A 25,997-nucleotide genomic window follows, 5' to 3' on the forward strand; every position below is an offset into this window, starting at 1 on the left:
GGTGAGTAAGTTGAACCTCCATCAGTCTCCTAACTAGATGGAGCCATTCTTCCCAACGATTGCCCGCTAGCGACCGTCGAAACTGAATATTAAGGGGGACAGATTGGAATACCGTTGCCACGAACACCTCATGTCGTTGAGAAATCCGATATAAAGACGGATATTGAATGGCTAAAGGTGATTCACCAAGCCAAGTATCCTCCCAGAAACGTGTACTTGTACCGTTTCCAATAACATGGTTAAATTGAACATAGATTGTTTGAATTTCATTAGTCCTTTCCAGAAAGGCGAATCAGTCGGCCTGACTGCGACCTGGGACAATGTTTTAGTCTGGAGGTACTTGTTGCGGAGGATTTGCGCCCACATGGCCTCAGTCCCGGAAGACAGCTTCCACAACCACTTACTAAGAAGGCATCTGTTTTTAACTTCAAGATTTTCAATACCAAGACCCCCTTGGTCTTTCGGTCTACAGATGATGTCCCATTTAGCAAGCCGGTATTTTCTTTTAAGTTCATCACCCTGCCAAAAGAAACGCGACCGATAGAAGTCCAGTCATTTCCTAACACCAACTGGGACCTCAAAGAAAGATAAGAGAAACATAGGCATACTCATGAGCACCGAATTAATCAATATCAAGCGGCCTCCGTATGACATGAGCTTACCCTTCCAACAGCTCAGTTTTTTCTCAAATCGATCCTCGATACACTTCCATCCTCTGTTTGTAAGCCTACGATGATGAATCGGAATACCAAGGTAAGAGAAGGGTAAACTCCCCAACTCGCACCCAAACAATTGCCTGTAAGACTCCTGGTCGTCTTTGGCTCTACCAAAGCAGAACAACTCGCTCTTATGAAAGTTAATCTTTAACCCAGTCAATTGTTCAAATAGGCATAACACTAGCTTCATATTTCTCGCCTTGGCCAAATCATGCTCCATAAAGATGATTGTATCATCGGCGTACTGAAGGATGGAAACACCTCCCTCAACAAGATGAGGTACCAAACCACCCACTTGACCATTCTCCTTAGCCCTTCCTATCAAAATTGCTAACATATCCACCACAATGTTAAACAGGATAGGGGACATCGGATCTCCTTGTCTTAGGCCTTTATGTGTCTGGAAGTAATGACCTATGTCGTCATTCACTTTAATTCTCACACTCCCTTTTTGCGTAAAGGACTCGACCGGTCGGCGCCAGGCTTCATCAAAACCTTTCATACGCAGTGCCTGTTGGAGGAATGGCCACTTAACCTTATCGTACGCTTTTTCGAAATCCACCTTAAAAATTACTCCATCTAATTTTTTGGAATAGATTTCATGGAGCGTTTCATGAAGAACAACCACCCCTTCAAGGATGTTCCTGTCCGGCATGAAAGCAGTTTGGGATTGCTGCACCACAGACTGCGCAATCTGTGTGAGCCTATTAGTCCCGACCTTGGTGAAGATTTTGAAACTAACATTGAGGAGGCAGATCGGTCTGAACTGCTCAATCCTCACAGCATCCGTTTTCTTCGGGAGCAATGTGATAGTTCCAAAATTCAAGTGAAATAAATGAAGCTGTCCAGAGAATAAATCATGAAACATCGGTAGTAAATCCCCCTTAATAATATGCCAGCACTTTTTATAGAACTCAGCCGGGAACCCATCCGGACCGGGAGCCTTATTATTTTTCATTTGTGCAATAGCATCTAACACCTCCTTTTCTGAGAACGGGGCAACCAGGATATCATTATCAGCAGCAGACAATTGAGGCACGTCCTCGATCCTGGACTCATCGAGGGACACACAATTGTCCTCCGGCGGTCCAAATAACTGTCTATAGTATTCGGTAATATAGGTTTTGAGATTATCCTGACCTAAAATAGTACCCTCATCCTGCTCTAGCTGAAAGATCCGCTTCTTTCTGTGCTTACCATTAGCAATGAGGTGAAAGAATTGAGTGTTCGCGTCCCCATGGACTACTTTGCGGACCTTGGCACGCAAATCCCACTTCAATTCTTCTTTTCAGAGAAGTTCTTTCAGCCTCTTCTCCGCCTCATTTTTAACCTGGAGCTCGACGGGCAGCAATATCGCGGATTCGGCTTTTACGTCCAAGGCCTGTACAAGAGAGAGGAGCCTATCCTTCTCAATCTTATACACCCCACTGAGGTGCTTAGCCCAACCCCGTAAGAAACTTCTCAAATGCCTAATTTTATTCTACCAGCGCTCGACCGCCGTCCTTCCTCCAACACCCTTGGCACACTCCCTGGCTATGATGTCTAAGAACCCCTCGCGTTCGAATCAGGCCATCTCAAATGAGAAGGTGTTTTTGTTTCCCATATGGTTCGGCTCCCCTGAGTCAACGAACAATGGTGTGTGATCGGAGATTCCCCGCATGAGAGCTTGCACTGTAACAAGAGGGAACTTCTGTTTCCACTCCACGGTGGCGAGAACCCGATCAAGCTTTTCATACGTCGGGTTTGGCAGAGCATTAGCCCAGGTAAACTTTCTACCAGAAAGCTCTATCTCCCTTAGATCTAAGCTTTCAATAATGGTATTGAACATAAACGACCACCTGCCGTCAAAGTTATCATTATTTTTCTCCTCTCTCCTCCTAATGATATTGAAATCACCCCCGACCAAAATCGGCAGCTGTTCGGACCCACAGATCCGAACAAGATCCGCCAAAAACTCCGGTTTAAGCTTGGGTTGGGCGGCACCATAGACCGCTACCAAAGCCCAGTTAAACCCATCAACTTTAGACCTAACTCGAAACTTTACCGCGAAGTCACCCATTACTACACTCCGGACTTCAAGGGAATCGCACCTCACACCCAGTAAGATACCTCCCGATCTACCTCGTGGCGGGAGACAATGCCAGTCGAAATCAATACCACCCACAAGAGAGGAAAGAAATTGCGGCGCAAAATTCTCCCTACCAGTTTCCGACAAAGCAATAAAATCTAACCGATGTTCCAGAGAAGCTTCAGCAAGAAATCTTCTTTTAGCCAAGTCCTTCAAACCTCTGCTATTCCAAAAGATTCCTTTCATAGTTCATCATGGAATTTTTTAGCAGTCCGAATCCTAGCACTCCTACGCACTGCAGAGTCAGGATAAATATTTCGTTTCCACTTATGCTTAGGTTTAGTGGGCTCCGTCACCCGGTCCTCATAACCGGGCTGAACGGAACCGACAGCGACATCATCTAAGGGCTCATCATCGCCTTCAGACTCCTGATAGGTTATTTAGCACTCTAACCCCTAACGCATCAATTTCCTCATCGTTCATGGGTTTGACCGCAACAAGATAACGAATAGTCTCTAAGGCCCGCTCCGCCTCTAAATCTAACATATCATTCACCGAATTGGAAATTTCATTATCAGTAGCGCCTAGTGAAACTCCTAACTGGTTTGCATTATTAATAATCTCCTCAGGAGCATAATGCAATAAAGAATTAGATATGTTAACGGGCATACCAGAAGATATCGCAGCATCTTGAAGCTTGGCCGCCCTCATAGCGCACCGCTGCTGCATATCGTCCACCTCCGGAAGGTCCATAACGCGAGCACTCATCCGTCTCCCCGTCAAGACGGGTCTGGGACCCCGCCAAAGGCAATAACCTCCTCTCGCGATGGGCAAGAAGATGACGGAGGAGAAGCGCCAGCAATGCGGAGGCAATGTGGCTGCTCGGTGGCTACCGCTCGGACGTAAACATGATGATGCTCGGGGTCAAATGCAAATGGAGAAGTCTTCTGCAAGACCCGTACCTCATTTTGAAATTATCATTCTTTTAATGTTTTGGACTCCAACAGGAAGCGGATTTTTGTTACTCCATCTGAGACAGCAGCCCAGTTACATCACACGCAAAAGGATGGATGGGCCATTTTTGTATGTAGAAACATACGCAGCTTCACTCAGTTACCTGTAGTTTTTCATATTGCAAGGTAAACAATGTGATTGTCCACAGATAAATATGTAGGTAGATAACGTGCTTCAGTTTGGATGTCGGATTTCGAGCAGCGAATAGCTATATATCAAATCATCTCCCTACTACAACAAATTATCAATTATAATTTTATTGTAAACTGTAGAAGAACTAAAGAGGAAATTGGTGGAATTGATTGTTTATTGCTTGAGCCTCATGGGTATATATAGGAGTACATGAACATCTTCGAGTACAAGACAAGTCCGAACAAATCCATGTCTATCCTATATTTCCTAAATAATCACGATACTCAACATCTCCGCAGTGACAACGGTAGCGATGTAGACGATGAGACCAGAGAAGAATCTGAAGATAAGCCGACAAACATCGCCCCACAGTCATAATGGTTGATGCATCACGTAAGTTGTGGCTGGAGTGGAAACCGACGAGGTTGCTCAAGCAAGGCGGTAGCCCTTTGTGCCGTTGTCGAGGTAGCCGAGAGCGTAGGGTGGTGTAGCCATGGGCAAGGTAGCCGTGCGAGGGATACCGTGGTCGATGTCGAGTCGGGGTGGTTGTTGTCGAGGTAGTCGCCGTGGACCTGAGTTAGTGATGGGCACATGGAAGTGGTGCGGCGAGTTAGACATTGGCACTTGGAAGTGGTGCGCCCAGAAGAAGAATGAGTTGTCGACGGGGTATCACGCCGGGTTTGCCAAGCCAGGGGATATGTCGTGGATGAAGGCACGCGTCGGTGTTGTCAGCATCGGGCATGCCTAAACAGACGAGGTCGACATTGACAAGGCACCACACCAGGCTTGCCAAGGCCGGGGGCACATTGGACGAAGGCACCTGTCGGTGTTGCCAGCATCGGGCATGCGTAGACGGGGACTAGGACGCGTTATACGCCAGGTCGGAGAGGCTAGCAGAGAAGGACCTGATGATGGTTGCGGCGCCAGTCGACGTGGGGTAGAAGGTGTCGATGTCGACCACTGTTTTCAGAGTAGATGAAGTGGTCGGGGAAGATGAAGGCCACACTAGCGATGAGTTGATGCGGGACGAAGACGAAGGGGTGGATGACAAAGTAGGCTGCGGAACGAGAGGCTACCCGTGGGGGCCACATCCGTCGCTGGTAGGAATGCGGCGGTGGTGCTTGAAGTAGTCGAAGAAGAACCCGACAGCATCACGAAGACATGCGCGGTCAGTGGCGTTCCCGCTCCTAGGAAGGCGGCGCGGCGTATACCATATAGGAGTCGACGTGCGGGGACAGCAAAGTGAACGAGTGCCACAGCGCTACGGCATGAAGGGGTGAAGAAGCGACAGCGCGGGTCGGGGCGACAATGGAGAAGTCCTCAGGACGGTGGCGTGGACCGCACGCCGCGGCGCGAAGGGGCAACACATTGACAGCGTGTGGGTCGGTGCAATCACAAGGACGGCCCCCGGAGGGCGGGGTGACCGCGCGTGGCGGTGCTACGGCCAACGACGCAGCGCGGCGCGAGTCGGTGCAACCGCGGGGATAGTCTCGGAACAACGGCGTGGACCGGACAGTCTTTGAATTTTTTCCGTTTTTTAATTTTTGAATTATTCTACAATTTAATCTCTAATCACTCCTCATCACTGCTCAATTTAACCTCTAATCTCTAATCACCTCTCATCATTCCAAATCATCTAACTTCTCGGCCGGTCACCCATCCTCTCACTACTCCAGCCTGAGCACGCTTAACTTCCGGGTTCTATTATCTCTCGTTTCCAAGTCTGCACTTGTTGTTTTCCTGACAATAATAAGATGTCAATCCTATTAATCCTCAGGAGTTTAGCTTGAGCATGAAGTCAACCGTTTCACTGTTTGAGTTTGAAACTATTATTTAAAAAACAATAATTATTTAGTAACACTAATATTTCTTGAATAAGTAGTTTGACCACGGTTTGACCACAGTTTGACCAGATATGACCAAAATTCAAAAAAACTGAAATAATTATTTAGTAACACTAATATTCTTGAATAATTATTTAGTACCACTAATACTTCTTGAATAAGTAGTTTAACCATAGTTTGACCAGATATAACCAAAATTTAAAAGAAACTGAAATTTGAGCGTAATTTTTTTTCCTTTTAGAATTTTGGGGATTCTAAAAATTTGCAAACAGGCCTATGGCCGTCCACATCGGATGCGGATTTTCGTGCTGAATATTTTGATATATTATACTTTTTTTCGATATCGTATGCAAAAGTTATAGCTGTTTTACTTTTTCATAACATTTTTTTGCAAAACATGTCCAAATTTATGTTTTTTAATTTTCCTAACTAATAGATGTAGTAACATAACTACATCTCGTAGAATTTTAATTTTTAAAGTTTTTATCATTTTCTTTTGTTTTTTTTTCAAAACTGAAATGGCGATACACAGGGGGTAGAATTTGAAAATTGCACCATTAGTCCCGATTCGTGGCACCAACCGGGACTAAAGGTGCCTCAACCCCATTTGTCCCGGTTGGTGGCTTGAACCGGGACTAAAGGTCTAACCGGGACTAAAAGTCCCATTTAAACCGGAACTAATGCCTGTACGGTGCCCTAGCCGTTCGAACCGGTATTAATGCTCACATTAGTCCCGGTTCGTAATGCAATTGGGATTAATGCTTTTTTCTGGCCGAATCAAAGCCCTGTTTTTTACTAGTGCTCGGTCGCATCCCGACAAGGCCACGCAGCGACGGCCGTTGCTCGATGCGTGTACTGATGACGATCGATCTTCATGCGATCCTGTGGAGGCGCGGCAAACCGCTGATCAAACGGTGCGCGTGGAAGGATGAATGGTTGCTCGGCTGACGGTGACGAAGTGCAGCTGGTCGATGTGGTGCGCGGGCTGGAGACGGAAAGCTAGCTTCAGCAGATTGCTTCTGCAGTGATAATTGGTGTCACGTGAAGCTCCTTGGTGCAAAACAATCAGATCTTCAGCTTGCTTGATGGTTGATGGTTGTACTAGCTTTGTGGCAGGCTGGCGTAGAGCAGCTAGCGTGCAACCAGGTCTCCGAGGACACGCACGCGGTTAGGGTTTTGGATCAGGGTTAGGTTGATATCACGTAAAAGCAACAGAGAGGGGATTGATAAAATTGATTGTTTAGCTTGAGCCTCATCAACATATATGAAAATACATGACCATCTTGGAGCTGAGACAAGGTAGCATAAATCTTAGTCTGTCCTATGTTTTTTAAACAATCATGATACTGAACATAAACCATGTCTAGAAAAGAAGAAAGTAGTTTATTTACTCTGTTTATTTCCCTCGTCTAGTGGGCATCTAGTGAGCTAACTAGCTAATACATGGAATGTTGTAATAATAAATAACATGACTAATACCTTCTTGAGAATACTATACCGGGTAATGTCACATGGGCAAGTATAGTACGTACATCCATATATCTTCTATGATAATAAGTTCCAGCTAAACAAAAAGTACATATATCTTTTTCTTTTGCGGGATAAACTTCCAATCTATTCATCATCTTTCAAAGCAGTACAAAGAACACTAGGAGTGAAAATTACATCCAGGTCCATAGGCCACCTAGCGACGATTACAAGCACTCGAGCGAGCAGAAGACATGTCGCCATCATTGCCCCTCCCTCACTGGAGCCGAGCAAACCTTATTGTAGTAGACAGTCGGGAAATCGTCGTGCTAAGGCCCAAAAGGACCAGCGCACTAGAATAGCAATCGCCGCCATGAAGAGAAGCGTAGACCAGAAGGATCCAACCTGAAGACACATTAACACAGACTAACTAAGGCCAGATCCAAGTGGATCCACCGAAGACAAACGCCGACCGAATCCCGCAAGATCCGCCGAAGACATATTTCCACACACGCTTCGATGACGCTAGACGCGCCACCAGAACGGAGGCTAGGCGGGGAAAACCTTATTCCAACTTCAGAAAGCCGCCGCCGTCTCGTCTTCTTGAACAGAACACAAACCCGAAACACACATAGAAAAACCTCCAAAAAAACAAATCAGGAGCCCTCCCGCCAGCATGAGTCGAGATCCACCACGCCTCCATACCCCTAAGGCCATAGAAGACGAAGCCGATCTGCGGCGGCGCCGACGGGAGGCATCAAATCCTGATCGGCCTCGTGTGAGACGCACGAGCCGCATATAGTACATGAATTATCCGTCAAATGGTATATGGACAATACCAACGAGGGGGTGGAGACTTTAGGTGTACCCGGAAAAGTAGATGCAATTTTAGTGTGATATATAGGTATGATATATTGCAAGTTTAGTGGTGCCATCTCTTTCTGCTGGTAAATAATCTATACCCATGCATGTTTCCTTGACTTATGCCTCTCGCTCTTGCAACGCTGCACCTCCCCCTCGCCATAGCCGCCACCACCATAGATCTAACCCGACGGCATGCCTCCACGCCGGCGAGCACCCACGCCTCCCCCACCCCAGCAACCTGCGCCAGCCGTTCTCGGGAGATTCCTTGAGATCCTGCGGCTGATTTCTCCGATTCCGCAGGCGGTGCTCATGGCGACCAGAGCCAGGGGGTGGACGGAGCGCGCGACCAGGATCCGGGACGCTACCTTCGAGTGGATCCGGTGCGTGCAGGAATGGAAGGCGGCGGATCGCGCGGTTGCGAAGGCGACCGAGCCGGAGGTGAGATCTGCGGCCATGAAGGTCGCCGAGATTCATCGAAGGAGGGTGGACGTGGAGCAGAGGAAGCTAGCGCGGCGAATCTTCGAGGAGGCCACGCTGGAGGAGAGGGCAAGGATGCCCCCGTTCCCATCCTCCCCACCGACGGAACTCGTGATTTGGGCGAGGGCGGAGGCAAAATCGGAAGAGCCATGATGAGCCCTCCGCTGGGAATGCATCCTCGGCGTGATTCCGCCGAGTGCATGAGGATTGTTGCGGGTGAGGTGGATCCACTGCCTCGCCGTGACATGCTGGAACCGCCGTGGTTTGGAGACCGCGGCGAGGTTCCACCGGGCGCTCGTTCGAGATATCGCAGGGGGATTTGTATCCCAAGGAAACATGTTAGTCTTATGATCTCGCAGTCGACGATAGTGTTGGAACCAATGGAGGTTGGGCAGAGCTTGTGCTCAGACAATCAAAAATCACCGTCGGCGGCGAGGTCCAAATCGCCGGAGTTGGGGGATTTTTCTCCTGGGATGCGAGGAAGAGCACTTGGGCCGGATAACGTGGGGCCCGTTGCTACTTTCCTCCCACAAATCAGGTGCGAGAGGGTGAAAACGCCTTTGGCGAATATGCCTCCTCCTCAAGACGGCGCAGATGAAACTATATCTAGGGTTTTTGGACAGCTCTGGTCCATCCCCTCCCCCCGCTGTCGCCAGCCTCGCCCTCTTCCACCAAGCAAAACCACCACCACTCTAGGATGGCTCCAGAAAGATCTAGCTCGTTCTGGATGTTTTTCCCCTTCTCATCTATTCCCAGTCAAGCATCTCCGACCGTTTGATACTCCCCCGACACAGCTCAAGATCATCAGGGAGGGGATTGGGGAGGGATCCAAGTCCTTTGCTCGGGCTGTCATGGCGGACAAGAGTGCGCCGTCTGGGGGCCTGAAGCAGCGCGCTCCGGCTCCGTAGAAGAACCCCGGACGTCGCCAAGCTGCAGGGGGCGCGCGAACTGCTACCGTGCCCTGCAAGGGTGCTGCCCCCCCGCCCCCTACTCAAGAAGCCGTGGCAGCGCCCCCGCCATCGGTCCCGCCTGCCCCACCGGTGCAGGTCTTTGATGAGCGATACAAGGATATGGTTTGCTTTACCTGTGGAGGCCCTGGCCACTATGTTGGTAACTGCGTTCAGAAGAAAACTTGCTTCATCTATGGACTGGAGGGGCACAACGTCAACAATTGCGTGGCCTGGGCGCAACCTCATCCAGTTGCCACATTCTTCGATAGTTTTGCTCTAGGGCTGGGATTCTATAACATTGACGCTCCTGTGGGTCGAGAAGCAAATTGGCTGAACTTCAAAAACTGCGGAGAAGTGTGGGTAATGAAAGGTGACATCGACAAGTCCGATCTGGTTAAGAATTTATATGGTATATTCTGCAAAACAAGCAATGGACATGGCAAATCAGATCAGTGTCAGAGAAGAAGTTCATGGTCAGATTCCCACCCTGGAAAGATGTTGAAGAACTGATTGAATTTCCTGCCTTCGACTTGCCCATCGATGGCGTAGCTGTGTCTGTTGAGAGATGGACCGGTGCAATTGACCCATTCAGCGAGCTTACTGCAGCCTGGGTTGTCATCGAGGGGCTATCATCTAAATGGTGCACATGGAAGGTCCTGTCTCAGATTGCTTCCTGTTTTGGGATCCTTGTGGATGTAGATTGGAATGGCCTAATGAAGAGTTTTTATGAGAAAGTGAGAGTCAAGATCGCTTGCAGGGACCCAGCTAAGATCCCCTTCGAACGGATCTTGGAGATGTGGAAAAAACTGTATATCTTATCCTTTACAGTGGAGGGTTTTGATCAGATAGGGGCTGATGATCCTAATGATGATAATGGACCTACTAACATAGCTGTGGACGATGACAACAAAGTAACTGATGAGGTGGAGCTGGATAAGGACATCCTGGATGATGGAGAAGAACCCATTGATGATCTGGACCTAGCCAACAGGGCTCCAACAAAAACTCCAACCGGGAAGAAGACAACTGATGATGGTGCTACATTCCATCCTCCTGCTCTGAAGGCATGCGTCTCTCCCATGAGATTTAACAAGAAGAGTGAAGGAGAATCTAAGACTCGGAGCATGTGCTCTTCAATACCTTTCTCTGAGGCAATCAGAATCCTTAGTACTCCCCACAACAAAACAAGTGAAGTCAGTATGCTTGCTGCATCATCGAGTGGTGGTGTTGCTGTCACTTCCCCAATGTCTGCTCAAAAAGTATACTACTCTGGCCTGCTGGAAGAACTGGAGGATTTTGCATCTGATACTGCTAGTGAAGCTGCTGAATCAGAAGAGGAAATGGATACTGTTGAAGTCTCTATAGCCAGTAGTTCGAAGAAAATGGGTCTAATGGAGAAAACGGCTCTGCCTAATGAAAAGCCAACACCCAAGAACAAGTGGGGCCCAGTTGTTGCTCCAAGACTAAGCTCCAGGGTTCACAGTAGGCAAAACATCATGGAGAAAGCTGCGGCATACAAAATGAAGCAGAACCTGGAAATCCCCCTACCTTTAAAAGTAAGTCTTTTACTACTGAATCTGCATCTAGTTTAGAGGCCTATGCCTCTGCATTTAACATCAAGATTGGTGATGATTTGATAGAGAAAAACCGGATTATCAATGACATTATTAGAGATGAAACTGAAAAATGCCTTTTATTTGCTTCCCAGAATCCTGAAATATCTCTGCCTGACAATTTAGATTCTGAAATTAATGCTGACACTAGAGTTTGTACTCCAAAAAAAGACATTCCCAACACCAACACACCAGGGGGCACTGCTAGTGCTGTAGGTAGCTCTGGGAATGCTGTGAGAGGTGGACTTTTTAGTCTGACACATCCCTTCAAAATCCCATGATTGGCATCTTTTGGAATATTAGAGGTCTAGGCCAAAAAGGGAAACTACAGTGCCTGTCTGACTTAGTAAACAAGTATAAACCTGCTTTTTTAGGTTTTCAAGAAATTAAGAGAGAAAATTTGTCTGACTCTTTCCTTAATACCCTAGCTGGCTCTACTGCTTATGAGTGGCATATACTACCTGTAGTGGGCTCTGCAGGGGGTATCCATGTGGGTACCAAATCCAATCTTTTTGAGGTTCTTAATGTTAGCAATAAGAAGTATTGTATTATTATTTCTTAAAAAAAGATGGATGGCTTCTGCTGGCATTTAATTGTGGTTTATGGAACAGCTTATGCTGTAGACAAACTTGATTTTATTGCTGAACTACATGAAAGTATGGATGGCTTGTGCTATCATGTTCTATTTGGGGGTGACCTCAATTTGATTAGGGAGGCTAAGGAGAAAACTTCTGGCAATATTAATACTTCATGGGCATTCTTGTTCAATGACTGGATAAACAAATGGGGCCTTATGGAATATAAGCTGTCAAACAGGGTTTTTACCTGGAGTAACAATCAGGACAACCCCATCTTTGCCACTATTGACAGAGTTTTCTCTGCCACTAGCTAGGAGTCACTTACCTCTCACCACCTTGTGTGCGCTGCCTCAGGTGGGAAGTGATCATGCCCCAATTCTTCTTGATACTGGGGTGGGTACATTTAACTCAACAAGACCCTTTAAATTTGAGAAGTGGTGGCTGGAACAACCAGACTTTCGAGCCTTAGTAGAGAGAATCTGGGCCACTCCTTCACCATCCACAACTGCTATTGGGACCTGGCAATTTAAAACCAAGCTATTTAGGAGAAGTGTTAAAGGATGGAGCATAAACCTGGAAGCTACCATGAAGAGAAAAAAGAGGGATTTACTTCAGGAATTTGATATCCTGGATGTCTTTGCTGAACAGAACAGAACTAATGCTGGGGATATCCTCAGGATGAAACAAATCAGGGGAGAACTTGAAGATATTTGGAGAAAAGAGGAAACTGCCATGTGGCAGAGATCTAGAGATAGGAAGATCAAAGAGGGGGATAGAAACACAGCATATTTTCATGCTGTTGCCAACCAATGTAGAAGGAAAAACTAGCTGTCTATCTTAGAGGGTCCAGATGGACCTGTGTACTCTACTAAAGACATGCTAGATGTTGCTACTGACTTTTATAAAAACCTCTTTGGTTATGAGCACAGACCCAATATCCATTTAGATGACCAGTTTTGGTCTGAGGAAGAGATGGTAACAGAAGAAGAGAATGCCATACTTGAAAGGCCTTTTTCAGAGGAGGAAATTAAAGAAGCTATCATGAGCTCATATGCTAATGAGGCCCCTGGCCCTGATGGCCTCTCATTCTTGTTTTATCAACACTTTTGGGAGGTTATCAAAAATGATTTTATGGCTCTGGTGAGGGATATTGAAAATGGGACCCTGGATATCCAGAGATTGAATTACTCTATTGTCACTCTTATTCCTAAAGAGCCAGAGGCCAAAAATATGAGAAAACTCAGACCAATTTGTTTGAGCAACTGCTCTATAAAAATCTTTAGTAAAGCTATGACAAACAGGGTTGCCCATGTAGGTCATAGGCTCCTATCACCATGCCAATCTGCTTTTGTGAGAGGCAGATTTATTTTAGAAAGTGTGGTTACTCCCATGAGGCCATTCATGAAGTTCACAAATCAAATGAGCCTGGGATTGTGCTTAAGTTAGATTATGAGAAGGCCTATGATCGGGTGAACTGGGATTTCCTAGTAGAGATGCTAACTTCTAGGGGTTTTGGAGCTAAATGGATTAGGTGGATGTTTGACACGAGAAAAACATCTAGGACTCTGAGGAGAAGGGAAGAAGGGAGTGTGTTTCTCTCATACGCCGGGGAAAGGAAAATGAGTATGCGGGCGTGCCAGTGTATCGTAGTACACAAATAAAAGGATGTGGGAAACGAGTATTTCATTATTCTCATTGGAGAAACAAAATTACAAGATCCCGTAAACAAAAAGTGCACTCCATGGCCTACTAGCGCGGCCAATCTGACTGTGGCGATTGTGGTCTCTTGGTTCCCGGGGCCTCGAAAGGTGTAACGCCCTCGATGCGGCTATATCTCCCACGTGTCGAGGGCGTTACAAGTTGGTAATCAGAGCCTTCCCCGACCTTAGGAGCCCCCATTGCTTGATCGTTTTAGCAGCCGAGTTGTGTCTAGAAAAATGTTTTGAGTCCTTTAGGAATTATATATCGGAGAGCTTAGGAATTCTTTTTACTTCCCGGTCTCCTCATCGCTCTGGTAAGGCATCCTGACGTAGAGTTTTGACTTTTCTCTTCTCAAATTTCACCAAAAAAAAATTTTAGGAACACGCGAGTATCTTGGATTTGTTCCGATGGCTTATGATGAGAATACTGTCTTGGTGCCTCCTGTCAGGGGTTTAGTGGAAGTGTCTCAGGGAGTTGAGCTCTGAGGTGTTGTCATCATAATTTTATCGTTGCAATTCTGGAATACTTGAGATATGTTCGTCGACATCGAAAATCTCCTTTATGCAGTTCGTTGGTGAGATAACCTCGACGCCACACAGTACTGGGGCGGGAGTTCGGGAGTATCGCCATAACTTGTATAACGGATGCTTTTCGAAGGTTGAGGTAGATGGTTTCCGAAGGTTTCTTGGTTATGTGTTGAAGGATGGATACAACTGGATGTAGGATTTGCTAGTTTGGGTGAGATATTATGCTTCCCCTGTATCCTCAACACCTGATTGCATAACCGGAAAATTTCGGGAGTTTCATAGGTGGGAATTCAAGTAGCTCTTAGGATATCTTTCCGACAGATGTATGATATGAAATTGGGGTTCGACGTCTAGTGGTTCTCCTATTCACGGTCGATTTTACAGTGGTCTCGTTGTGTCTTAAAGAGTCCTTGGCTATGCTGACTCGGGGACGCTTCGTATGTCATGTGCACTGCCTTGTACATGATGGTGCTGTACGATCGAGCCCGTGTAGGTCCCACCACGAAAACTTCGGACGAAATTTCTATCATATGTTCGTTCCGGCTTATTTCACAAGCCAATCCTTGGTTTTATTTTGAGTAGTGGTATTCGAACCGCTTCAAAGTCATATGTTGATTCCACCCCTTGTTGAATTACCTCTTCTACCTAATTCTTCGTGGCTTCGCAATTTAGGAATATGTGACCACTTCAAGGGAAGTGCATTCGTTCATTTTGTTCGGATGTGAAGACTTTATGTTGCAATTTTCATTCCGTTGGATTCAGCTTCAATATTTATCTGTCTATGTGCTAACGGTGGTCAACCTCTTCAGGATGGCTCCCGCTAAGAGCACCAGTCAGAACCAGAATCAAGATCCGCCACCACCTCTACCTCCTCCAGAAGCATGGCAAGCTGTGATGGCCGCAACCAATGCAAACACACAGTTGATCATGCAAATCCTCCAAGAGCGGAATCAAGGCAGTCAAGGGAATCAAGACAACAATCAGAACCATTTTGCTACACTGAACCAGTTCCTCGCTAATGGTCCAAAGACGTTCAGCAATTGTGTTGAGGCTACCGATGCTGACGATTGGCTAGTGGATCTGGGCAAGCATTTTGAATGCAGCAACGTCAGGCCTGAAGATTTCGTCAAGTTCGCTTCTTTCCAGCTCAAAGATCAGGCTGCAGAGTGGTTCCAGCAGTACAAGGATTCCAGAGGTGGACGTTTGATCACTTGGGATGATTTCCGTCGAGATTTCCGAGCTCATCACATTCCTCAGAGTGTGACTGAAAGCAAACGTGAAGAATTCCGCAATCTGAAGCAAGGCTCTTTGTCTGTCTATGACTACAATAAGTTGTTCCAGAAGCTCGCCCGTTTTGCCAAGCAGCATGTTCCTGTTGAGAAGAGCATGATATACCAGTTCAGGGGTGGTCTCCGTGAAGAAATTCAGCTCGCTCTTGTCCTTTTTGAGCCGTTGAGATATGATGAGTTCTACAACATGGCACTGAAGCAAGAGGCTGCTCAGTTGAGGTGTGATGCTTCCAGGAAGCGAGTCAGAGACACTACGCCTTCTTCCTCGACTAAAGTGGCCAAGCAGCAGAAGTATAGGCTTCCTCCTCCTCCGTTCCGTCAGCCGTATCAGCAGAAGAGCAAAGGTGGCAGTGGTTCTTCCCACCCACCCAACCCAGGCTTTCAGAACAAGACTTCGTCTCAAGCTCCAAGATCGAGTGCTCCGTACCACCGTCCGCTTTCAGAGGTCACGTGCAACAAGTGCCAACAGAAGGGTCACTACGCCAACAAATGTTTCAACCAAAGGCGTCTTCCTCCTCCTCCTCCTGTCAGATCGGCAAGTACAGCAGTGGTCAAGCATAACCCCAAGTCCGCCAAGGTTAACTTGATGAACGCAGCTCAGGCAGAGGATTCGTCTGATGTCATCATGGGTAACCTTCCTGTTAATGATATTCCTGCAAAATTTCTTTTTGACATGGGTGCATCGCATTGTTTCATTTCCAAACCTTTTGCATCAAAGTATGAGTGTGATTATCAGTATCTGCAAAGTGCCTTGCAAATTGTGTCACCGGGCAAGCAGATGACAGCTAACACCTGTGTTCCGGAGGTTACTATCACTTTGGGCGAATACAAGTTCCTTTCTTCCCCAATTGTTCTTGGCGATTCCGATATTGATCTTATTCTTGGCATGGACTGGCTCTCTAAGCACAAGGCTCACCTCGATTGTGCAGCCAGGCAGATTCAACTGACTCATTCGTCTGAGGATGTAATTGTCTTTGCTGCTCGGGATAATACCATCCGGTTGTTTTCTCTCAATGAGAAGGGTGAATTGGATGCTATTTCGCAGATTCCGGTTGTTTTTGAGTATCAAGACATCTTCCCAGAAGAGCTCCCAGGAATGCCTCCGCACCGGCCGGTTGAATTTGTTATTGAACTTGAGCCCGGTACGGAACCTGTGTGCAAACGTCCCTACAAGCTCGGCCCTGAAGAGTTGAAGGAGTTGAAGAAACAACTCGATGTTCAAGAAAGAATGGGTCTCATTCGGCCTAGTACTTCTCCGTGGGGTTGTGGTGTTCTTTTTGTGAAGAAGAAGGATGGAACGGACCGACTTTGTGTTGATTATCGTCCATTGAACAAGGAGACCATCAAGAACAAATATCCACTTCCCAACATCAATGAGCTGTTCGAACAACTCAAGGGTGCCCAAGTATTCTCCAAGCTTGATCTCCGTATGGGTTATCATCAGATTCGAATCCGTGAGCAAGATATTCCCAAGACGGCTTTCAGGACAAGCTATGGGTCATATGAATACACTGTCATGTATTTTGGCCTCGCCAACGCTCCTCCGACGTTCTCTCGCATGATGAACTTCATCTTCAACCCCTACACCAATGACTTCGTTTTGGTCTATCTCGACGACATTCTGGTTTTCTCCAAGAACAAGGAAGATCATGCCAAGCACTTGCGTTTGGTTCTTGACAAGCTCAGGGAACATCAGTTCTACGCCAAGTTCTCCAAGTGTGAATTTTGGCTCGATGAGGTGCTTTATCTTGGTCATATCATCTCTGCCAAGGGCATTGCCGTGAATCCTGAGAAGGTGTCTACAATTGTTAATTGGGAACCTCCTCAGAACGTGAAGCAACTCCGTAGCTTCCTCGGTCTCGCAAGCTACTGCCGAAGATTCGTTGAAAACTTTTCTAAGATCGCGAAGCCTCTCTCAAATCTTCTTCAGAAGCACGTCAAGTACGTTTGGTCTCCGGAGTGTGATATTGCTTTCAACATTTTGAAAGAGAAGTTGATCACTGCTCCAGTTCTGACTCCGCCTGATGAAACCAAGCCGTACGAGGTCTTTTGTGATGCCTCTCTCCGAGGTCTCGGTGCTGTACTGATGCAAGAGAAGAAAGTTGTTGCTTATACCTCTCGCCAGTTGAAGCCTAATGAGAAGAACTACCCCACTCATGATCTCAAGTTGGCGGCAGTTGTGCATGCTTTGTTGACTTGGAGACATCTTCTATTGGGAAGGAAAGTGGATATATTCACTGATCACAAGAGTCTCAAGTACATCTTCACCCAGCCTAATCTCAACCTCAGGCAGACTCGATGGGTCGAAATGATTCAAGAGTATAATCCGAGTATCGAGTATACTCCAGGCAAGGCCAATGTGATTGCTGACGCTTTGAGCAGAAAAGCATATTGCAACAGTCTGATTCTGAAGCCTGATCAACCCGAGCTTTGTGAAGCTTTCCGCAAACTTAATCTGCAAATTGTTCCTCAAGGTTTCCTCGCCAACCTTCAAGTCTCTCCTACCTTGGAAGACCAGATTCGCCAAGCCCAGCTTCTTGATGCTATGGTGAAAAAGGTGAAGATTGGGATTGCAAAGAGTCAGTCCAAGTACAAGTGCTACCGCCTTGATGACAAGGACACTCACTTCTTCGAGGATCGAATTGTTGTGCCCAAAGGTGAACTTCGTAAAGTGATCATGAACGAGGCTCACAACTCTCTCCTCTCCATCCACCCTGGGAGCACGAAGATGTATCAGGATCTCAAGCAAACTTATTGGTGGACTCGAATGAAGCGCGAAATCGCTCAATTCGTGAATGAATGTGATGTCTGCAGAAGAGTGAAGGCAGAACACCAAAGGCCAGCAGGTCTCCTCCAACCTCTTGCCATTCCAGAATGGAAGTTTGACCACATTGAAATGGACTTCGTGACTGGGTTTCCAAAGTCCAAGCATGGCAATGATGCTATATTCGTTGTCATCGACAAGCTCACCAAAGTGGCTCATTTTCTGCCTATCAAAGAGTCAATCACTGCAGCTCAATTGGCGGAACTCTATATCTCTCGAATTGTCTCTCTGCACGGTATTCCTCAAGTGATATCTTCAGACCGTGGCAGCATCTTTACCTCCAAGTTTTGGGATTCTTTTCAGAAGGCCATGGGCACCAACATCCGCTTAAGCACTGCTTTCCATCCTCAAACAAGCGGTCAAGTCGAGCGTATCAACCAGATTCTTGAAGATATGCTCAGGGCTTGTGTTATCTCCTTCGGCATGAAGTGGGAGGATTGTCTTCCTTATGCTGAATTCTCATACAACAACAGTTTTCAAGCAAGTTCGGGCAAGGCCCCATTTGAAATTCTGTATGGTAGGAAGTGCCATACCCCTCTCAACTGGTCTGAAACCGGTGAACGTCAGCTGCTGGGTAATGACTTAATCACAGAGGCAGAAGAAATGTGCAAGGTCATTCGTGATAACCTCAAAGCAGCCCAATCCCGCCAGAAGAGCTACTATGATAGTAAGCACCGTGATTTGGCTTTCGAGATCGGAGATCATGTTTACCTCTGCGTCTCTCCTATGAAAGGGACTCGTCGCTTCGGTATCAAAGGGAAGCTTGCCCCCAGATACGTCGGACCTTTCAAGATTGTCAGCAAGAGAGGCGACCTCGCCTATCAACTCGAGCTTCCTTCAAACTTTGAAAATGTTCATGATGTGTTACATGTCTCCCAACTCCGAAAGTGCTTCAAGACGCCTGAACGCACCGTCAACTTCGAGGACATTGAGCTCCAAGAAGATCTCTCCTATCGTGAGCACCCAGTTGCAATCCTTGAAGAGACTGAACGCAGGACTCGCAACAAGTCAATCAAATTTCTCAAAGTCAAGTGGTCACACCATTCCGACCGTGAAGCTACCTGGGAACGCGAGGATCACCTCCGTTCTGAGTACCCAGAGTTCTTTCAGTCCTAGATCTCGGGACGAGATCTCTTCGTAGTGGTGGAGTGTTGTAACGCCCCAGTTATAACTTTCCCAATTTGTACTCCAACTCTTGCCGTTTCCGGCATTAAGTTATATTTATTTCTCGGGTTCGGGTCTTTGTCGCCGTGTGTTGTTTTCTTTTTCTTGCATCTCATATCATGTCATCACGTGCATTGCATTTGCATACATGTTCATCTCATGCATTCGAGCATTTTCCCCGTTGTCCGTTTTGCATTCCGACGCTTCGTTCTCCTCCGGTGGTCATTTCTAGCTTTCTTTCATGTGTGGGGATTAAACATTTCCGGATTGGACCGAGACTTGCCATGCGGCCTTGGTTTACTACCGGTAGACCGCCTGTCAAGTTTCGTACCATTTGGACTTCGTTTGATACTCCAACGGTTAACCGAGGGACCGAAAAGGCCTCGTGTGTGTTGCAGCCCAACATCCCTCCAATTTGGCCCAAAACCCACCAAACTCTGCTCCATGTCCTAGAGCGTTCGATCACGATCGCGTGGCCGAAAACCGCACCTCATTTGGACACTCCTAGCTCCCTCTACCTCTATAAATACCCCCTCCCGAAATTCGGATCTCTCTCCCTCTCTGAAACCCTAAAATCGCCCCCGCCGTCACCGGACACGTCCGGTTCCAACTAGACGGATCGCCACCGCCGCCCGCAGCCAGTGGCGTGGCGCCACGTGGCGCGCCGCCACCCGCCTCCGCTCCGGCCCGCTCGGCCCGGGGAGAGCCCCCGTGGGCCCGAGCCGCCTCACCTCGCCCTCCGCCGCCTCGCGCCGCCCTTCGTCCCCGCGCGCCGCCCGCCGCCTCGGGCGCCAGTCGCCTCCGGCCGTCGCGCCGCCATCGCCGGCGACCGCGCCTCCGGGAGCCGCGCCGCCCCGCCTCGGCTTCCGCAGCTCCGCCGCTGCCCCCTCGTCGCCGGCCATCGCCCGGATCCGGCCGGCCTCGCCCCGGCCTCTTCCTCCCTCCACGCCGGCGATCCCCAGCTCCGGCGAGCCCTGTTCGGTTGATAGCGCAAATTTTTGACGATTGTTATTTCATGTCATTAGATTTTAATCATGTTGTTTATGATCATTGTAATAGGGAAGCTAACCAGGTAGCTCATGAAATGGCGAGATTAGCTAAATTTTCTACGCCTGGTTTTTGGATGGATACTGCCCCTAGTGCGGTCATTCCTTTGCTTGTAAATGATGCCACTGTTTTGGTGATTGAGTAAGATATATTATTTGTCAAAAAAAAAGTCGATGAGGAGAATCAGCTCCCCAAGTCCTTTTCATCGAGCTTGTGGCCTGGCTGGCTGCACGACGATGCGGCCACATGCAGTTATACTTGGCAAGGTCATATATATTAACTAGATGATTCCCCGAGCGTTGCTGCGGAACTATATGCTACCAATAATGTTTTTGAGCATTATTACACTTCATCACAGTAAAACATCTAGTGGAATTTTTAGTCAATAAAGAGATATTGTACAAAAAGATATTGAGTGGTGAAGGTTGGCAGAAGTAATGTTATAAGTCGTTGACCTGTTTATGCATTTGAAAAAAAATCTTACCAAACACATTTGGCTGAAAAAAAAGTAATAACATTCCAATAAACAATTTAAGGCGGAAAATATGAGGGCAGCCTCTAGAACACGTTCTCATATATCATCTACACACATACTTGTTGTATATTAAAGAGTTACAATTATAAAGAAAGCACAAATATGTAAGAGTAGGGATATATTTTCAATTGTCAACCAAAATACAATTTCATAATATTAAAAAAGGTCGTTCAACTCTCTGGCGCTCAATCAGCGCTGCTTGTGAGCACAATTGGTCTATACATATAGTAAAAGAACAATTTTCGCTGCAATGCATACCTGAATTGAAAAAAAAATATACTTCATGATTACGAAGCACAATAAGAAAACTTGTTGATAAACATCCGACCGATGAGATAATAATAATTAGGTGATCAGTCCAAAAACATAAATTGACCTTTTTCAATCACGAATGTGATACCTCATTAGGTGCCTGAACTCCAAGAGGAACACCAACGAATAATCATAAATTTAGGACAACATTAGAGCAACCAAAAGTCCAATCATTAAGAGATCATGGCCATGAAACACATAGCTCAGTCTGCATATTCAACCAACTTCTTGGGTTCTTATTTTCATGTTGCTCCTAGCTTCTGCTGCATGATAAGTGCTGAGGTGGCGACGGTCGTTGATAATTAACAAATTACCCTGTCAAGTAGATTCAAACAGCAAAGAACCACTTCCATTCGCTCCCCGGCACTGGCAAACATCACAATGCCAGAACAGAGGTGGAGCCAGGAGGACTTATTTAGTAGAGAGGTCATCGTTGCTGTCTCAACTCCTCCCCCTTGGTACCAAAACCACCAAAACCAAACAATTTGCCCCACCCAAACCAGATGGTAGCTAGCCCCCCCACCCCCCCCCCCCCACACACACATCCATGTTTCTCCAAGAGGGTGCCATAGCCGAGTGGAACACCGATCCAACTAGCAGGAATGGAGGAGCCAAAACCCTAACCTTCGCCTCTCTCATATGCATCCCTGCCACTATCACAGTTAGGTGATTAAGTTTACATTTAAGAAGTAAAATTCAGGCACACACATCGCGCCATCCCGCTCCGACGAGGCCGAGCTCCAGCGCGCCCTCTCCCCTGCCCACTCGGCGAGGCGAAGCTCGGTTTGGTCGAGAAGTCAAGCGCCAGACCTCGCCGTGTCCACTAGATGCTTTGCATCAACACCCCAGTGCCACAGGGCATCTTCACGACGAGCCCAACAACCTCCTCCTACCTCCCGTCATCACCCTACTAGCTCCGGCAGCAGCCGCCACGCTCCAAGCCATCGAAACCCAAGCTCCCCTGCCACCCCTGCATCGGCTACAAACTCCTGGTGAGCTCCGCCTTCCCTTTCTCCCGCTCTCCTGAGTCTCCAGGCAAGCACCCGTGGCTGGGACGACGATGGCAAGGGCATCGATGCGTTCATGATGAGTGTGTTGGTATTGACCAGAGGAGGAAGAGGAGTGGGAGTGAGAATGATGGGTGGTGCCTACACCAGCCTAATATTTGACTCAAACTTGTGAGTTGTTTCATGACACATCATCATATATGGAGGGACCCAGCTGTCAGTTTTTTCGTCAAACAGCTTTAATCAACCGATCAGCATTTTTTGCAAACTGTCATCACAAAGATGGTGGGTTTTTGAAAAAAAAATCTGAATGGTAGTGGTTTTCGGAATTAGGGTCCCCAATTGTGGTGATTTTTTGCAATTTACACCCGTGTAAGCCCTCCCTTTTTTCTTTCAAAAATTGGTTCAAATTAGCTGGGGGGGGGGGGCATTGGCCCCCTCATATTAACACATTGCTCTACCTCTGCATCGCCTTCACCATGGCCACTGCGGCATCCTCCTTGGTGACCTGCATGAGGCCGGCACAGCCCGCCGCCGAGCATGCCCTTCACCATGGCCACTGCGGCATCCTCCTCAGTGCCCTACACGAGGCCTGCGTGGCCCGCCGGCTAAGTGGCTGCTGCGGCATGGTGGCAGGGTAGCCGGCGGGCGACAGGGTGGCGGGGTGGCCGGAGGGCGGTTAAGCAGGGAAGATGTTCTGCGTTGGAGTAGCATCGTGTACAAGACTGGGCTCGCCAGACGACCCTGAGACAGAAAGTATTGGCTAATTAGTAAATCCAGAGATCAGGCTCAGTTTATGTACGACCTACAAATAACTAAAGCAGCCCATATTAGAATTGTGGTCACGTACCGCCATGTCCACGCTGGAGATCAAGCTCTGAGCGCGTGCGCCGGAGCGATGTCATCCAAGTCAGTGCCGACACCGTGATCCTACCGCCGAGCCCAAGCTCAGGGTCAGGCTCCTCGCCGGACGAAGCGGCGAGGACGCGTAGGTGCGAACTGCTGATCGTAGTCGGCGCTCCGAGGCCCTCCGAGCCCTTAATCTGGACGGCAGCAACCCAACGCAGCCCACCAAAAAACACTTGCAACATCTCCTTCCTGCTCTACTACCACTACCACTACCATTTGTCTGCTACTGGATGGTCAGCTACAACATTTGTCTGCTACTGGCAACAACTTGGTTGGACCCTTACCATCAAGCTTGCTAAGTTGTAAGAGCCTAGTAAGGGTTTGACTTGAACGAAATAACCTTGAAGGAGATATCACCGGGATGGGAGCTTATCCAAATCTTCTCTATAGTGATGTCAGTTCAAATAATTCGTTCCACAGATAATCTCATCTTTGGGGTGAGTGCTACAAACTTACTGTGCTACGTGCATCAAACAATAATATAACTGGAGTAATACCATCAAGTATAGGGAAATTAACTCATTTGGGGATGCTTGATGTTTCATCAAACGAGCTTGAAGGACAGATTCCGAGAGAAATCAGCAACGTAACGATGTTGTTTAGCCTAAGCCTGTTCTGGTAACTTGCTCCAGGAAAATATGCCACAAGAAATTGTATCACTGAACAACTTGGAGTATCTATATCTGTCATCAAACAACCTAACTAGGAAAATACCAAGATCAATTGAGCAGTGCCTAAAGATTCACTTTCTAAAGTTGAGCCACAATCACCTAAATGGTACAATTCCTATCGAACTTGGGATGTTAGTAAACCTACAAGATATGTTGGATCTAAGTGACAATTCAATTGTTGGCTCTATTGCAAGTTTGTTAGGCGGTCTTGGTATTCTTGAAGCCTTGAATCTTTCTCACAATGCACTGAACGACAACATCCCGCCATCATTTCGAAGCATGACCAGTCTCCTATCCATGGATGTGTCATACAACAAACTAGAAGGGTCAGTGCCACATACTAGGTTTTTCGAAGAAGCTCCAATCAAATGGTTCAGGAATAATAAGAAATTGTGTTGTGTTGTGTTGTGGAAGTTTTGCCCCCTTGTGACCTTCCTCGAAGTAGTAAACAAGGGAAAACATCTCATGCTAGTTTACTAGTTATTATACCAGTTGTTATATCTTTTGTGTTTGTCATTACACTAGTAACATGGCATTGCAAAAGGAAGAAAAATAAGATAGAAACATCAAATGAAGTAGAACAGACCATGATGTACGCCATCTGGAACTTTGATGGGAAAGATGTGTACAAGAAAATTATTGATGCCACAAACAATTTCAGCAATGATTTTTGCATCGGATCTGGAGGGAATGGATCTGTCTATAGGGCTTACTTACCAACAGGTGAATTATTAGCGGTGAAGAAGATCCATGTGGCAGAAGATGATGAGCAATTTAACCTTGAAATACACTCATTGGTGCACATTCGACATCGCAACATTGCAAAGTTATTTGGTTACTGCTCTGCAACTCAGGGAAGATTCCTTGTATATGAATACATGGACAGAAGGGGCTTAGCAACATCTTTAGATTGTCTGGAAATTGCAGTTGAAATGGATTCGACGAGGAGGTTAAATATTGTTGGGGATGTTGCTCATGCTTTGTCATACATGCATCACGGTTGTTTCGCGCCGATAGTCCACAGAGATATAAAGAGCAGCAATGTTTTGCTTGATCTTGAATTTAATGCTTGCATCTCGGATTTTGGTCTAGCAAAAATACTAGATGTGAATGGATCAAACTGCACAAATCTTGCCGGGACAAAAGGATATCTTGCCCCAGGTAAAATTATATCACTATGTTGGTACTTTTAGATAAACATACTAGAAGAGTTTTTATTGATCAATGCATTTAGATGATATAGGTAGCAAAATTGACTCTCGAATGTTGATATATCTTCAGAGCTTGCATACACAACAAGGGTGACTGAGAAGTGTGATATTTACAGCTTCGGAGTGCTAGTTCTAGAGTTGTTCATGGGATATCACCCAGGTGATTTCCTTTCATCCATTGTCGACAAAACTATGTTGCTTCGGAATTTGCTGGACACACGGATCCCACTCCCGGGAGCTGTGATCGCAAGTGAGATATTTCAAGTGATCATCGTCGCTGTCTGGTGCATAGAGCCTGATCCATCACACCGTCCAACGATGCAACAAGTACAGTTGAACGATCACCTACTGATCATCTTGATTATCTCCAAACGGGCATTGTCATCCCTGCCTGCTGGTCATGAATGTTCATCTGGCTAGCACATTGTTGTTTCTTTCCTTATGATTACATAGCCTCCGTGTTAATTTGTTTTCTTCCTTACCCTCATGTTTTCTTCCAAACGGTGCATATTTTTTGTTCCGTACGCATCGAACATTAGATTCTAGCTCGAAGATATATACAAGTAGTGCAGATTATTTCTTCTATTGGCTCAGTTTATGGTTTCAGATGGTTTTCTACTAGTGATATGATTCATATCAAACAACTCATTTATACAAGCTAGTTTCAGATGGTTTTCTCCTATTTATACAAGGTAGTTTTAGCATGACGAAATATGCAGGTAGTGATATGATTCATATCAAACTAGAAAGATAAGCTAGTTTTCATATGATGAACTATGCAAGCATTTTGTGCCTGACATTGACGCTAGTGCTCACTGTCAACTTTTGGCTTTGGCAAGTATTGCTTGCGCGTTGGCTCTGACTACTCATAGTTTTGTAACATGTTGGTTGCCACGTCAGTAATTATAACCTGACTTATAGAGTTGATGTGTATTGCTTAGTGCCCGGTGCTGGAATCAAATTGTTAGTTTAGTGCCAAATAAGGATGAAAAACACTTGGTAAAGGCTTTGCCGAAGTTTACAATCGGCATACACACTTCCAGCAAAGGGCTCCTTGCCGAGTTTTTTTTTGTCGTG

The 25,997-nt window shown here is 46.7% G+C and overlaps 3 pseudogenes; all 3 read left to right on the forward strand.

The window, feature by feature from the left end:
• Nucleotides 1-25,324, forward strand: part of LOC147956739 (uncharacterized) — a 76,898-nt pseudogene extending 51,574 nt beyond the window's left edge.
• LOC147956743 (uncharacterized) lies at nt 8,225-9,084 on the forward strand (annotated as a pseudogene).
• On the forward strand, nt 9,434-11,426 carry LOC147956744 (uncharacterized; annotated as a pseudogene).
• Nucleotides 25,325-25,997: the final 673 nt, after the last annotated feature.

Source organism: Triticum urartu, chromosome 7A, assembly GCF_056163025.1.
Source record: "Triticum urartu cultivar PI428250 chromosome 7A, HENAU_Tu73, whole genome shotgun sequence".
NCBI lineage: Eukaryota > Viridiplantae > Streptophyta > Magnoliopsida > Poales > Poaceae > Triticum > Triticum urartu.